The sequence below is a fragment of the Jaculus jaculus genome, chromosome 4 (genome assembly GCF_020740685.1).
Source record: "Jaculus jaculus isolate mJacJac1 chromosome 4, mJacJac1.mat.Y.cur, whole genome shotgun sequence".
In the NCBI taxonomy this organism is placed as follows: domain Eukaryota; kingdom Metazoa; phylum Chordata; class Mammalia; order Rodentia; family Dipodidae; genus Jaculus; species Jaculus jaculus.
The window spans coordinates 121,091,633-121,108,386 of NC_059105.1; the positions used below are offsets into that span (position 1 = coordinate 121,091,633).

General features: G+C 41.2%; 1 non-coding gene across 1 annotated transcript; it reads left to right on the forward strand.

Moving 5' to 3' along the window:
* Window positions 1-15,276: 15,276 nt before the first annotated feature.
* LOC123460304 lies at window positions 15,277-15,469 on the forward strand. Its single transcript, XR_006636884.1, has one exon. It is a non-coding gene; the product is annotated as a U2 spliceosomal RNA (small nuclear RNA).
* Window positions 15,470-16,754: the final 1,285 nt, after the last annotated feature.

The following is a 16,754-nucleotide window of genomic DNA, read 5'->3' on the forward strand; positions in this document are numbered from 1 at the left end:
CCCCATCCACCTGCTTTTTGAGACACATCTTTCATTGGCCTAGTGATTAGTCTAGTCTGGTAGGTATCCACTTGTCTCTACCCCCTCCAGCACTGGGATTACAGGTGTGTACCACCATGCCCAGTATGGGTACTGAGTAGGAACCCCAAATCCTCATGCTTATGTGGTCTATTTTCCTAGCCTGTCATTTAAACATTTTAAAACTAGGAAACTTGATTTTACCTATTTTTTGTTGTTTTGTTTTTTTGTTTTTTGTTTTTCAAGGTAGGGTCTCAGTCTGGTTCAGGCTGACCTGGAATTAGCTATGTAATCTCAGGGTGGTCTCAAACTCACGGTAATCCTCCTACCTCTGCCTCCCAAGTGCTGGGATTAAAGGTGTGCATCACCATGCCCAGCCTAATTTTAAAACTTTTAAGTTGAGGTCTAATACATAGAAAAATTTATACAAAGCTTTTTAAAAGATTTATTTATTTATGAGAGACAGAGAGAGAGGAAGAGAGAGAATGGGGGTGCCAGGGTCTCCAGCCACTGCAAACAAACTCCAGTTGCATGTGTCTCTGGCTTACATGGGACCAGGAAAATTGAACCTGGGTCCTTAGGCTTTGTAGGCAAGCACCTTGACCGCTAAGCCATCTCTCCAGCCCAAAAGCTTTTTTATATAAAACTTTCACAAAGGCCTTGAACTCGCAATACTCCCACCTCACGCTCCTAAATAGCTGGGATGACAAACCTGTTCTACCAAACCCAGTGAGTCTAGTTTCTTCCAGTTATCATGATGTTTGTGAGGCCATCAAACTATTGTCTGTAACTATATGGTTTATTTTCCTTCTGTATTGTAAGTATTCCATGAAGGCATCAGAATATTGTCACCCATTCTGCTCTTAATGGACTTTGGATTGTTTTCACTTCAGTAGTACTTTTAATGATGATATACACTCTTGTAAAATATTTTGGTACACTTATGTATGCAGCTCTTTGAAGCTGCTGGAAGGCAGCTATGCTAAACACTATACCACCAATGCCTCTCGAACTGTTGGAAAACAGTTGTATTTAATACTTGTGGATACTACCAATTTTCCGAGGGTATAATTTTCAAACCCAACTAGCAGCATATAATACTTATTTTTCTCGCCTTCTTCAACATCTAAATATAGGCGAAGCATTTCAAATGCTAAGTCAGTGTCTGAATTGAGGAGCTCAAAAAACACAAAAGCACAAACATGGGACTGGAGTGATGGCTTAGTGGTTAAGGTGCTTGCCTACAAGGCCTAAGGACCCAGATTTGATTCCCCAGTACCCATGTAAAGCCAGATGCACAAGGTGGCACATGCGTCTGGCGTTGGTTTTCACTGGCAGAGGCCCTAATGTCAACCTCTGGCCTTCACACAAATGTATCTATACAAATGTGAATACCTATACATATATACATGTATACCACAGACAATACACATGCAAATAAATCAAATTTGGGGCTGGAGAGATTGCTCAGTGGTTAAGACCACTTGTCCTTAAGCCTTCCAGCTGGACACTGCCAAATTCCATTTCCCAGAACCCATGTAAAAATCTGGGCATGCAGCAGACAATGTACATGGAGGAACAGGAAGAAAAGAACATCTTAGTTCTCCTCTGCCTCATTTACATGGGACACGTACATCTGCCCCCCCACACACACACACACAGGGAAAATCTTAATCCTTTTAGTAATGAAAACATGTTGAAATAATATTTTGGATATAGACTTAAAAATACTGTGAAAACAAATTTCACTTTATGCTTGTCACCCTATTTAACATAGCTACTACAAAGTTTTAAGTCATGTATGTCACTTATACTATATTTCTATTAGAACACCACATATACATAAATAGACTGGCTGAGCCCACGAAAATATCTAAACTGTGAAAGTATGCACATATTGATTGCAGAAACTATACAGAATATTCGCTACATAAGGCAAGCTAGCTGCTTTATTCCATCAGAGATTCTCCTATTTTGGTATCAATAGTGTTCACCTGCTTAATTACCAAACATAATGTGCCTTGTAAAATAGGTGAGCTTTACTTTATACTGTGTGTCTTCTGGAAGAGAAAACCTTAACCCCAAGTCTAAAATTCAAGGTACAATGACTGCAGTACAAGATTCTTTTAGTAATAAAAGATTAAACTATGTACTTTAGTTTATTATTATTATTATTTATTGATTTATTATTTTAATTTTTGGTTTTTCAAGGTACATCTTGCTCTAGTCCTGGCTGACCTGGAATTTACTATGTAGTCTCAGGCTGTCCTTAAACTCAAAAGGATCTTCCCACCTCAGCCTCCCCAGTGCTATGATTAATGGTGAGTACCATCATGCCCAGCTAAACAATGTATTTTTACCTGGGGGTTTAAACCATACATGCCCTATTTTAAAACCAGAAAACAAAACTCTCCTCCACACACACTACGCAAAACAACCTACCATAGACCATACTCATTCAAAGCCAAATACAATGACAAGTCATTCTTTAAAATTACATATTGTTACCAGGTGGTAGCTGTGCCAAGGAGAGGAAGAAAGAGCCTGATGCTGCTCAAAACCCACATAGAGATGAATGAATGAAACTAAAAACCACACACAATAGCTCCTATGTCTGAAGCTAACTGCCTCATAACAACATGGAATGGTGTCTGAGGCAGAAAGGATAGAGCCAGATGGAATGAGAGAGAGAATGATGGCAGAGGGGAAGGGATTCTTCCTGGCTACACTAGCTGAAACCCCAATGCAACTCTATCGCAGCACAAGTCACTAAGGTGTCACTGTGTTGGGTCAGTCATTTACATTTTCCTTGCACAAAAAGCGAAGCATTTTGCCATCCTTCCTTTCTCGAACAACTGAGCAGGCGGGGAAGCCAGGACAAGGCCTCACCGAGCTGCTCAGGGAGGTTCTGGAAAACTTCTCAGGGTCCCCAAGGACAGTCCATGGCAGGGTGCCTGCTGGGCACCGTCTTCACCTCACTACCTTCCCCCCACCCTGCCTCCGGTCCCAACAGGTGTGCGGGTCCTGGGTGGGCAAGGGCGGCCTGTGTGCCCCACACTTGGCGGGGAAGCACCACTGAAAGAGGGTGCACCGCGCAGCCCCTGCAACCGCCAGTGGCCTGAGCCCCAGCTGCAGCTCCGCTGCTTCTAGAGCTGGGAGAACAGCTCCCCACCTCCCCCACCCCCCCCACCCCACCCCCAGCAGCCGCAGGGGCTCAGGGTTTTTATCCCTGAGACTGGCTGAAGCAGAAAGACAATGCTCAGATGCAGGCGAGGCCTCAGCCTTCTCAAAGCTGCAAGACAGGCGAGGCTGAGGGGCCAAAATTAACTCTTAAGACATATTCCCTACTTTAGGGTACAGCCTCATGCTCAAACAATGGTCCTCATCTGAGAGAGAATAGAAAGTAATAGTCAAGCTCTGTGGTTCTGTTTTTAATGTTCTCTGGGTAATTTGTACCCACACTGGTATCTGAACTAATCAAAGATGTTTTCAGACACAGGTGCTAAGACTTTATATTGTCTTACTTGTCCTTTTCTGACAATTTCTAGGTTAAATTAGTTTGTAAGCCAATTGGTACTGTTTTCAAGACTGGTAACAGGTTCTGTCTATATTTATAAGTGTTAGATATTTAAAATGTGAGATATGCCTACTTTCTATAACTCATATATAAAGCTTATGCTGCCACAGTACAACAAAAATTTTAAAGATAGGACAAAATAATTTTAGAAGCCCCTGTACCATTCTTTAACCGAATCTATTTCAGTAATCAAATGTGCTCTATGTGTACATAGATCCACGCTGGTGTAACTTCCTTTCTAAGTATGTTAATTACCTATGTAGAAGCCAAAGCCAATTGGAATCATCAGAGCAAGAGGCACCAATATTTTGGCCTGTGCTCCCAGGTCATGAGGCCACTAGAGGAGATGGGACACTTCTACATTGGCTCCCTGGTAAGTCACCTGTCTTCCTGAACAGGGAGGATATGGAGACCCAAACAAAATTGGTGTACAGTCTGAAACAGGAGAGTCATAATCAGTCCTCCTGACTTCCCAAAGAAGGGAAAACTACTTGGCCAGCATGGCCCTGACTCATCCTAACAGACAAAAGACACCAGTAAGCTATAGGGCTACTCCTGTGTCCCTAAAGTCTCTTTGGAGAACCATTATTAACCTCCAAAACTAATCCTTAAAATTTAAAATTTGGCTATCTGCATGGTCTTAACCACTCAGAGAGAAATGTATAACCAAAGATTAAAAAAAATACCTTACATAGATGAATGGCCTATTAAGTAACACAAGAGCTTTCCAAGAGGGGAAACAAACATTAAGACATCTTTTCCCCATAGTTCTAATTCTATAATAAAGAAAAAAAAAACTATAGATGTTCAAAGGGTTATTTTCAAATCTAAAATATGTAAATAAGTTCTGAGACCAAAAAAATATATTTGTACAGCCTTTAATGGCACCCAATAACTCTCTATTATCAAGGTTAAATGTTGTGTATATGTTTCTGATAACTCTGCTAACATTTCATCTGTTTTACAAGCCATGTCAAATACTACTGTGCCGTTTAATGAACAGTTCTGGAAGAAAATCTCAGCCAGCTTATGCTCAAATGGTTCTGAGACAATACAACATGAATTCCCTTAACCTCAAAAACGACCAGTTTGCTGTGTGCTCACTTCTTATTAACTCCTTACTTTTATTCTTTCTCCCCAATGTTCTCTTCCAAAACTACCTTCCTACACTCTGTGGTCATTAAAATAGTTCCCCTCTCTGGGAGAGACTCTCTAACTGCAACAAATCCCCACTTCATGTCCCATTCAGCAGGCAATAGTAAATGATCTGATGTCTTCATCCCAGTCCCCTAAAGCAGTTGGAGTATCTTCTCATGAGAGGGAGAAATAAAAGGGGATTAAATCTACTCTTCCTACAACAAGGAGAACTATACCAAACCCTGGGAGAGCAATGTTGTTTTTATACCAACAATTCAGGTATCATTAGAGCTAGCTTAGCCATGATCCTGCAAGAAACTAGAGGAAAGGGCTAAAGCTAGGCAACAGAATCAAAATTGGTATGAATCCATGGTCCCCATGGCTAACGACCTTGCTTTCAGCCCTAGCTGGACCCCTGATTCTATTATTGTTGTTACTAACCATTGGATCCTGCATAATCAATGAACTAATCTCTTTTGTCAAGGAATGAATTAACACAGTACAACTCATGGTGCTAAGAACCCAGTACTATCCTTTACAGTCTCTTCCCTAATAAAGACCCAAGATTGGGTCCTCTTAAGTTACAAGTAGAGGGGGGCAATGAAGGACTCAGGAACCAGAGAGATGCCATGACAGGCTTCAGAGTCACCAGTAGGCCTAAGTTTCTGTTTCCTGGCAAGGTTTAGATAAGAATTTAACAGTTACTGAAAAAAGACCACAAACTGCTTATGCCATACATTTCTATGGTCATAAGATAAGTTGCTTAAATACCTCAAACACACATAGCCAATCACAATAAAGATTACCTAATTTGCTTGAAATTCCCCTAGCCCCCTGCCCACCAGCATCCTAAGCCTATCAGCAAAACATAAGTGCAGTTACTGCTTAAATCTACCAATCATGTAACCATTCCCCTACTTCTTTGTTCAAATCCTTATAAAGAAAAACCTGCCCCCCTGCTGCTCAGGGCTCTTGTATGGATCCACTGTGCTGTTGAAGTCAAGAGTCTAAGCTTAAGCCCAAAATAAAGCTCCCTGTTTTTACATACGTCTTTGGTTCTCCTTGGTGGTCACTGGCGTTGCTGAGAACTGGGCATAGCAGCCAGTGCAGTGACAATGGGGGACCAGAGCTCCTGCCTGCGCTAGGTGCCCTCTGTGCCCCATGTCACAGTGGAAGCGCTGCAAGCCCATGTTTCCATCAATTCCTCTACTTGGTCGCTGCGATGCGCTCCAAGCGTGCATGTATCCTCTTCCAACCCTGGAGTCGCTGCGGACTGTGCAGCAAGGGTCTGCTCCACCAGCTGCTCAGCTCGCCAGCCTCCTGGGGCCTGCTGGTGCCCAGAGGCCAGCTGCCTAGGCTACCAGTGGCACTCCTTAAAGGGAGGGGGTGGAGATGGGGTAAGAACTGGAGAGATGGCCAAAGGACCCAGGTTTGAGTCCCCAGTGTCCACGTAAAATCATATGCACAAGATGGCACATGCACTGGAGTTCATTTGCAGTGACTAAAGGCCTTGGCACATGCACTCATTCATTCTCTCTCTCTCTCTGTCCCCCTTTCTTTGTCTGTCTCTCTCCCTCTCAAATAAACAAAGTATTTTTTAAAACTGAACTGAAAATATAATCAAAAATGGGCTGGAGGGAGGGCTAAAAATGTTACCAAGCTCATCACTACATCCCAGACTTTGAACTATCTTTAGCCTGAGGCAACAAGTCACGTTTTTTTTTCCCCCTGCAGTTCTACTATTGTTTTTCCTCAATTTTTGTTAACATTTTCTATGATTATAAAAAAATATCCCATGGTAATACCCACCCTCCATCCACTTTCCCCTTTGAAATTCCATTCTCCATCATATCCTCTCCCCATCTCAATCAGTCTCTCTTTTATTTTGATGTCATGATCTTTGCCTCTTATGATGGTCTTATGCAGGTAGTGTCAGGCACTATGAGGTCATGGATATCCAGGCCATTTTATGTCTGGAGGGAGAACGTTGTAAGGAGTCCTACCCTTCCTTTGGCTCTTACATTCCTTCTGCCACCTCTTCCGCATTAGATCCTGAGCCTTGGAAGGTATGATCGAGTTGTTACTCAGTACTCCAGTCACTTCTTTCCAGCACTATGATACCTTCTGAGTCGTCCCAAGGTCACTGCCATCTGAAAAGAGAAGATTCTCTACTAAAAGTGAGAGTAGCATTAATATAAGGGAATAAATATTAAGAAAAGCAATAGCTGCATACTTGACAGCCATCACACACCAGGCCCCATGAGTGATGGGACTTGGTCATACTAATTGAGTGTAGATTGAACTGCACTTGTGAGTGAGAATCATATTAACTTGGAATCATTCTCAATATACATTTATTCCATATTAATAAATTTTGCCAGCTTTATCTTCAAAATAGTCTCATTATTTTTTTTATCTTTTCACAAGTTTTATTAACATTTTCCATGATTATAAAAAATATCCCATGTTAATACCCTCCCTCGCCCACCTCACACTTTCCTCTTTGAAATTCCATTCTCCATCAAATCACCTCCCCATCTCAATCATTCAACTTACATATATACAATACCAACCTATTAAGTACCCTCCTCCCTTCCTTTCTCTTCCCTCTATATCTCATTTTTAACTTACTGGCCTCTGCGACTAACTATTTTCCTTCTCATGCAGAAGCCCAATCATGTGGAGCTGAGATCCACATATGAGGGAGAACATTTGGCACTTGGCTGTCTGGGCCTGGGATACCTCACTTAGTATAATCCTTTCCAGATCCATCAATTTTCTGAAAATTTCATAACTTCATTTTTCTTTACTGCTGAGTAGAACTCCATTGTATAAATGTGCCATATCTTCATTATCCACTCATCAGTTGAGGGACATCTAGGCTGGTTCCTTTTCCAGCTATTATGAATTGAGCAGCAATAAACATGGTTGAGCACGTACTTCTAAGGAAATGAGATGAGTCCTTGGGATATATGCCTAGGCGGGCTATAGCTGGGTCATATGGTAGATCAATTTTTAGCTGTTTTAGGAACCTCCACCCTGATTTCCACAATGGCTTGACCAGATTGCATTCCCACCAACAGTGTGGAAGGGTTCTTCTTTTTCCACATCCCCATCAGCATTTATGGTCATTTGCTTTCATGATAGTAGACAATCTGACAGGAGTTAGATGGAATCACAATGTAGTTTTAATCTGCATTTCCCTGATGACTAGGGATGTAGAACTTTTTTTTTTTTAGATGTTTATATGCCATCTGTATTTCTTCTATTGAGAACTCTTTATTTAGTTCCATTGCCCATTTTTTAATTAGCTTGTTAGATTTCTTATTACTTAACTTTTTGAGTTCTTTGTATATCCTAGATATTAATCCTCTATCAGATATATAACTGGCAAAGATTTTTTTCCCATTCTGTAGGTTGCCTCTTTGCTTTTTTCACTGTGTCCTTTGCATTGCAAAATCTTAGTAATTGCATGAGGTCCCAGTGATCAATCTGTGGTTTTATTGCCTGAGCAACTGGGCTTGTATTCAGAAAGTCTTTGCCAAGACCAATATGTTGAAGGGTTTCTCCTACTTTTTTCCTCTAGCAGTTTCAGAGTTTCAGGTCTGATGTTAAAGTCTTTAATCCAATTGGACTTAGTTCCTGTGCATGAAGAGAGAGAAGAATCTATTTTCATCATTCTACAGATATAGATCCAGTTTTCCCAACACCATTTGCTGAAGAGGCTGTCTTTTCTCCAATGAGTATTTTTGGCATTTTTATTGAATATCAGGTGGCTATAGCTACCTGGACTTACATCTGGGTCCTCTCTTCTGTTCCATTGATCCACATGTCTGTTTATGTGCAAGTACCATGCTGTTTTTGTTACTATGGCTCTGTAGTATAGGTTGAAATCAGGTATGGTGATACCACCAGCCTTATTTTTGTTGTTCAGTATTATTTCAGATATTCGAGGTTTTTTCTGATTCCAAATGAATTTTTGGATTGTTTTTTCTAATTCCATGAAGAAAGCCTTTGGAATTTTGATAGGGATTGCATTAAATGTGTAGATTGCTTTAGGTAAGATTGCTATTTTCACAATATTGATTCTTCCAATCCAGGAACAAGGGATGTTTCTCCACTTTCTAGTGTCTTCTGCAATTTTTTGCTTGAGTGTTTTAAAGTTTTCATTGTAGAGATTCCTTACTTCCTTGGTTAGGTTTAATCCAAGGTACTTTAATTTTTTTGATGCAATTGTGAATGGGAGCGATTCTCTGATTTCATCCTCTATGTGTTTGTTGTTAGCATATATGAAGGGTACTGATTTCTGTGTATTTATTGTGTATCCTGCTACATGCCTGTAGGTTTTGATCAGCTCTAACAGTTTGCTACTAGAGTTTTTAGGGTCCTTTATGTATAGAATCATGTCATCTGCAAATAATGATAACTTGATCTCTTCCTTTCCAATTTGTATCCCTTTTATGTGTGTCTCTTGCCTTATTGCTATGGCTAAGACTTCCAAAACTATATTAAATAAAAGTGGGGACAGTGGCCACCCTTGTCTTGTTCCTGATTTTAGTGGAAAAGCTTCCAGTTTTTCCCCAATTGTAATATGTTGGCTGTAGGCTTGTCATAAATAGCTCTTATTATATTGAGATATGTTCCTTCTATTCCCAGTCTCTGTAGGACTTTTTTCATGAAGGGATGTTGGATTTTGTCAAATGCTTTCTCTGCATACAATGAGATGATCATGTGATTTTTGTCCTTTAACCCATTTATATAATGTATTACATATATAGATTTGTGTATGTTGAACCATCCCTGCATCTCTGGGATAAAGCCTAATTGGTCAGGGTGAAGGATCTTTTTGATATACTCTTGTATTTTCTTGGCCAATATTTTGTTGAGAATTTTTGCATCAATGTTCATGAGGGAGATTGGTCTATAATTTTCTTTTTGTGTTCTATCTTTGCCTGGATTTGGTATAAGGGTGATGCTGGCCTCATAGAAGGAGTTTGGTAGAATTTCCTTCTTTTTTCTATTTCCTGGAAAAGCTTAAGAAGCAATGGTGTTAGCTCTTCCTTAAAGGGCTGGTAAAATTCAGCAGTGAGGGCTGGAGATATGGCTTAGCGGTTAAGTGCTTGCCTGTGAAGCCTAAGGACCCCGGTTCGAGGCTCGGTTCCCCAGGTCCCACGTTAGCCAGATGCACAAGGGGGCGCACGCGTCTGGAGTTCATTTGCAGAGGCTGGAAGCCCTGGCGTGCCCATTCTCTCTCTCTTCCTCTATCTGTCTTTTTCTCTCTGTGTCTGTCGCTCTCAAATAAATAAATTTAAAAAAAATTATTAAAAAAAAAATTCAGCAGTGAATCCATCTGGGCCTGGGCTTTCCTTAGTTGGGAGATTATTGATAACTGTTCAGATCTCCATGTTTGTTATAGGTCTATTAAGTGATTAATCTCATTTTGATTTAATTTGGGTAGGTCATATAAATCAAGGAAATCATCCATTTCTTTCAGATATTCATACTTTGTGGAGTATATGCTTTTATACTATGTCCCTATGATTTTTTGAATTTCTCTGGAATCTGTTGTGATGTTACCTTTTTCAGCTCCAATTTTATTAATTTGTGTCTCTTCTCTCTTTCTTTTGGTCAGATTTGCTTAGGGTTTATCAATCTTGTTTATCCTCTCAAAGAACCAACTCTTTGTTTCATTAATTCTTTGGATTATTTTATTTGTATCTATTTCATTAATTTCTGCCCTAATCTTTATTATTTCTTCCCTCCTACTGTTTTTGGCTTGCCTTGTTCTTCTTTTTCCAAGGCTTTAAGGTGAAGCATTAATTCGTCTACTTGCAACCTTTCTAATTTCTTAATATAGGCACTTAAGGCCATACATTTACCTCTTAGAACTACCTTCATTGTGTCCCAGAGATTTTGATATGTCGTATTCTCATTATCATTTGACTCTATAAAATTTTTGATTTCCTTCTTAATTTCTTCATTGACCCATTCATCATTTAGTAGTGTATTGTTTAGTTTCCATGATTTTGTGTATGCTCTATAGCCTTTCTTGCTACTGATTTGTAGTTTAATTCCATTATGGTCAGATAGAATGCAAGGAATTATTTCAATTTTCATGAATTTGTTAAGATTTGCTTTGTGTCCTAATATATGGTCTATTTTAGAAAATGTTCCATGTGCTGCTGAAAAGAATGTACATTCTGCAGCCTTTGGATGAAATGTCCTGTATATATCTGTTAAATCCATTCCTTCTATGACCTCATTTAGTCCAGATGCCTCTCTGTTTATTTTTTTCCTGGGATGACCTGTCAATTGATGAGAGTGGGGTGTTGAAGTCACCCACCACCACTGTGTTTGGTGTTATCTGTAACCTTAATTCTAATAGTGTTTGTTTGATGAATTTGGGAGCCCCCATGTAAGTTACATATATGTTTACAATTGTAACGTCCTCCTGTTGGAGTGTGCCCTTAATCAATATAAAGTGACCTTCTTTATCTTTCTTGACTAATGTTGGACTAAAGTGTACCTTGTCAGATATTAGGATACTAACCCCTGCTTGTTTTCTAGGCCCATTTGCTTGAAACACTGTCTTCTAACCTTTCACCCTAAGATAATATCTATCCTTTGTAGAAAGGTGAGTTTCTTGGAGACAACAAATTGTAGGATCCTGCTTTTTAACCCAGTCTGCAAACCTATGTCTTTTCGTTGAGGCAGTGAGGCCATTGATATTAAGAGATATTATTGAAAGGTGTGTATTTATGTTTGCCTTTTTTGTGTGTGTGTGGTTCCGGTTCTACCTGTGCTCTCTTGTGTTAGCTAGTATTTGCTTATTGCTTGTTTTTTTCTAGGTTCCTTATATGTGTGCTTTTCCTTTTTTTTCAGCATGGAAGATTCTATCAAGTATTTTCTGCAGAGCTGGTTTTGTCTTCAAATACTCCTTTAAGCTGCTTTTGTCATGGAAAGTCCTTATTTCACCGTCTATTTGAATGGATAACTTTGCAGGATAAAGTAACCATGGTTGACAGTTGTTATCTTCTATTTCCTTATTTATGTCTTGTATTGCCTTCTTTATTTCATGAAATGGTGTCCTGCATCTTCTTCGATTCCTTTGATTTCCTCTTTAAGTTCCTCTTTGACTCCTTTGATTTGTTCTCTGACTTCTTTGAACATATTTACAATCATTCTTTTGAAATCTTTCTCAGGCATTTCCTCTAACTCGTTCTCACTGGAGGTCATTGCTGATGCATTAATACTTTTAGGTGGATTTATATCATCTTGCTTTTTAGTGTTTCTTGTGTTATAATGTATATATTTTTGCATCTTGGATTAAGTTAATGCTTGGATTTTCTAGCTGGCTGTGTATTCTTGGCTGTATCGATTGATTTGATGTTATATATTTTCAGGGTAGCAGCCTAAGGTTTTAGGTGTGGCTCTTAAGACTCTCAGAGTATCTACAAAGGTGCTCCTAGGGGTTGAGTTTCCCTGCTATGGGAGTATTCATGTAGGCTGAGTGGAATAAAATACAGGTAGATTCTAAAAGTTAACTAAACACTGTACCCATTCAATCAAAAACAGCCCCAAGTATGTATGTATGCCAGAGTAGTTATTATAACAACCAGATCCTCTATCAACATAGAGGTTAAGATTTCTGGTCAGATGAGGGATCCAAGTCAGCTTGTGACCAAGTGAGACCTTCCCTGGTCCAATCCCAGTTACCTTTGATGATTTTGGTCTCAGTCAAGTTGCTGCCTGGTCGTCGGGCTGCTGTTCTGATTTCTGTAGCTGGGCCCTGGCTTTTCCTGTGGGGCAAACCGAGATTGGCAACTTTGGCCCTGCAGATCAGCACCCCCGCTGCTGGAACTGCTGCTGCTAAAGCTGCCTCTGCTGGGTCTGTGAGCAGCTGAAGCTGCTGCTGCTGGGCCTACTGCTGCTGCTGCTGCTGCTGTAGCTGCCACTTCTGGAGCCACTGCTGCTGCTGCTGCTGCTGCTGTTGGGTCCACTGCCACTGCTGCCACTGAAGCTGCTCTTGCTGGGTCTGCTGCAGCTTCCACTGAAGCTACTGCTGCTGGTTCTGCTGCTGCTGTCACTCCTGGGTCTGCTGCTGCTGCCGCTATTGGGTCTGCTGCTGTTGGGGCCTCTGTTACCGGTGCTTAGGCCACTGATGTTGCTACCGGACTCTGCTCCCACTTGGGTCCTGCTGTCATCCCAAGTTGGTGTGGCTGGGTCCCGGGACTGCTGCTCTATTCACTGGAGCTGGGCTCAGGCAGTGGGGGAGGGGAGGGAGTCACAGCTCTTCTGGTTCTCTCATTGTTCCATGTGTTCTTCTACCTTGTGGTCTGCTCCTCCATTGCTCACTGCCGCTCTCCCTTCACATTTCCTGAGTTGTGGAGAGTGCTGGTGTGAGTGGAAGCTCCCTGTACCTGGCTTTTCCTGCAGCTGGAGCCAAGTCTGGTGGCTTTCTCATGCGCCGCCACTGCCGTGGTTGGCAGAGTTGCCAGGGCCACTTTTGCTGGCCTGTGTGGGCTCTGGATGTTCTGGATCTCTTCTACTTCTCTGCTGCTGCTTCAATTTCTATGCACCTCACTTTTTAGTAAAAGTGTGTATTTTGCTGAGTTTTTCTGGTCTTTTTTCCCCCCAGGCTGCTTTGGTGTGGTACATACCCTGCCATCTTACCCAGAAGTCTCCGGGTGCCAGATTCTTAAATTTGTGGATAGGCTTTTGTCAAGCTCACTGGGGAATCCCCCATTCCAGTTCTCCGACTGGGAACGTTCCCCTTTGGTCCTGCTGTTTCTCCTCTTTCCTTTGCTATCATGGGACAGACCCTAAGTAAGCAGGAACTTTTCATCCAGGGACTTAAAGACTCCCTCAAGACTCATGGGGCAAAAGTTAAGAAAAAAGATCTTGTTCACTTTTTTCTCTTCTTAGAAGAGTTATGTCCATGGTTTCCCCGGGAAGGTACCGTTGATGAAAAAAGATGGGGGAGAGTGGGAGATTGTTTAAAAGATTACTATAGGACTTTTGGCCCTGAAAACATCCCAGTTCAGATCTTCTCCTATTGGAACTTAATAAATGATGTACTTTAGGTTCACCGATGCCAAACGGATGTTTCAAAAGTTGTTAGGGATGGAGAATTCTTTCTTAAATATAACCTTAAACCTAGCCAAACCCCTTCTATTCATGAACTAACTTCCAGCCATCAGGATTCCCACGTAGCTACTGCTGCTGCTGCAGCAACTCCCTCTCCTGAGCTGCTCTGCCCTCCAGGCAGGCACCAGGGCAGCAGCTCCCAGGCAAAGGCACTAGGCAGGACAAATGATCCAACTTCACAATGCCCCTCTGACATTATTCCTATGCCCAAGATTGACCCACCTGCCCTGACTCCATTTATCCTATTCTCTCCAAATCTGCAGTTACCACTCCCCCTAATGCCCTTCTTTCCCTAGATGAGGAATCAGAGCTAGAGGGTGAGGTTGCCAGGTATCACAACCCTGACTGTCCACCTCCCACAGCCCCCATAGCAGACCTGCCACCTTATCTTTACATGCCTAAGTCATGTCACTTCTGTGCCCCTGTAACTCTAGATTGTGATTTAGAAACAGTCACTTGACAGGTGACTCGCCAACTTTCCTGGGAAGCCCAATCACTAAAAACTCTCCTTACAGCTAAAAAAGAAAAGGCCGCCTTCTTCAGAGGCCTCCTGGCAGTCCTGGAGCCCCCGCTTTCCCCTTCAGATAGTCATAATCCTTGGCCTCCCAGCAGTCTTCTTGGCCATTACCTCCACATGTACTAGACTGGACCCCTGTGGAGTGCCGGGAGTAAGGCAGGGCTGATCAAATGTGATACAAGCCCTACCCAGCCACAACAGTGCACCAAAAAGTGACAAAAAAAGAGGTCACATTTAACTACAGCCGATAAAGAACTAAAGTTTTATGTAAAAATAGTGTATACTTTGTTACATGATATCATAAATATAATTACTAAATTTATGTTCTAGGTCAACTTCAACTTTCATAAAAAATTATTCAAAACAACAGAATTCTCTCTAAAGTGGTAACCTATAATTTGTCAGGTATTAAAAAAAAAAATTGTGGGGCTGGAGAGATGGCTTAACAGTAAACACTTGCCTGTGAAGCCTAAGCACCCCGGTTCGAGGCTCGGTTCCCCAGGTCCCACGTTAGCCAGATTCACAATGGGGCGCACACGTCTGGAGTTCGTTTGCAGAGGCTGGAAGCCCTGGCACGCCCATTCTCTCTCTCTCTCTCTGTCTTTCTCTCTGTGTCTGTCGCTCTCAAATAAAAAATAAAATTTTAAAAAATTTAAAAAAAATTGTAATGTACTTAAAAGGAGGAGAAAACTGACCTGACTTCTAGGCCAGCCTGCCTCAAGATAACAATACAATTTGCCTTAGTTACTTCTAATAAAGTCATTTCCAAGTGTGTTATTGGTATTAATGACATAAAATTGTATTAAGACTACTTTCTTGTTAGTAATAGGATTAATCAATTTGGTGTAATTTTTTAATAGCCTTATAAGAAAGATAATTAATTGCTTCTTGGCCTTTTGGCTAAGATCAAGTGTAGTATCTGTTCTTCTTATCAGTTTAATATCTGATACATCCTCTATCCGAGGACAATATATTAAATGGATTTTGTAGCTCAGAGTTGGAATAGGAGCTTTCTCCATCCACTCCACTCATCAACCTGGTATTGCAGTACCTCTAGGAATGGTGCACGATGTTCATGGAGAAAGTCCCCAGTCCTTACCCTACAATCTGTCACTGGGAAAGGACTATGTGTGCAGGAGGAAAACTGGATAACTTTCCCCAACTCAAACATGTCTGTCATCACACTCTTACTGCAGACACTGGTAACTTCTATCTGGTGCCCCCTAATGGGACTTGATTTGCATGCACTATGGAACTAACTCCTTGTATTCACCCACAGATCCTTCAAAACACTACCAATCTATGTATCCTAGTTACTCTGTTTCCTCAGGTTTACTACCTCCCTTTGGATGACTATATAGAAACCCTAGAATATCATCATTATAGTTGAAAATGTGATTTGGAATATCAGCAATCCCTCTTCCAACTTTGATAGGGACTGGTATAGCTTCAGGGATTGGTACTGGTACAATGGCCCTAATTAAAGACTTATCAGGCCTTGACTAACCTAATAGATTCTGATCTTGCCCAATTAGAAAAGTCAGTCCATCACTTAGAATGGTCCCTGGATTCACTGGCTGAGGTGGTTCTACAAAACAGAAGGGTACTAGACTTACTTTTCCTACAGCAAGGGGGACTCTGTCAGGTTTTAGGAGAGCAATGTTGTTTCTATGTGAACAATTCAGGTGTTATTAGGGATAGCCTGGCCATTTTCCAGAAGAGACTAAAAGAAAGGACCAAAATTAGACAAGAAAATCAAAACTGGTACGAGTCACTATTCAACTGGACCCCCTGGCTAACAACCCTGATCTCCTCCCTAACACTTATTCTCCTGTTGCTCACTCTTACTTGCAGACCATGTATCATCAATGCATTAATCAAATTTGTTAAAGAATGCTTAGCCACAGTACAACTAATGGTCCCTTAGGTCGCTTAGCAACAATATCAACCTCTGGAAACATCTTAAGGATTTGAGATGAGACTGTACTCAAGGGAGGAATGAAAGAATTAAATTGATGCCATGATAGGTTTCAGCAAAACACCTCCCAGGCTAGGCCTAAAATTAGAACAAAAGGCCAGTAATCAGTGACTGTCCTGGCTGGAAGAAAGCTGGGTCACTTCCTGGAAATTCAAGGTCTCTCAGCCCCAACCAATCAAAGATTTATAGATATAATTATAGACCAACCAAATGCAATCCTTGATCAAATTAGCCAGTCAAACTGTAGAACTAATTGCCCATCAGAACCTTCCTTAGTTATGCATAAAAGAGCCTGTGAGCTCCTCTTGGGGTCACCATTTTTATATGAATGGTTGACCCCCGCATGCTGGCTGACTCTGCAAAATAAACACTCTTTGCTT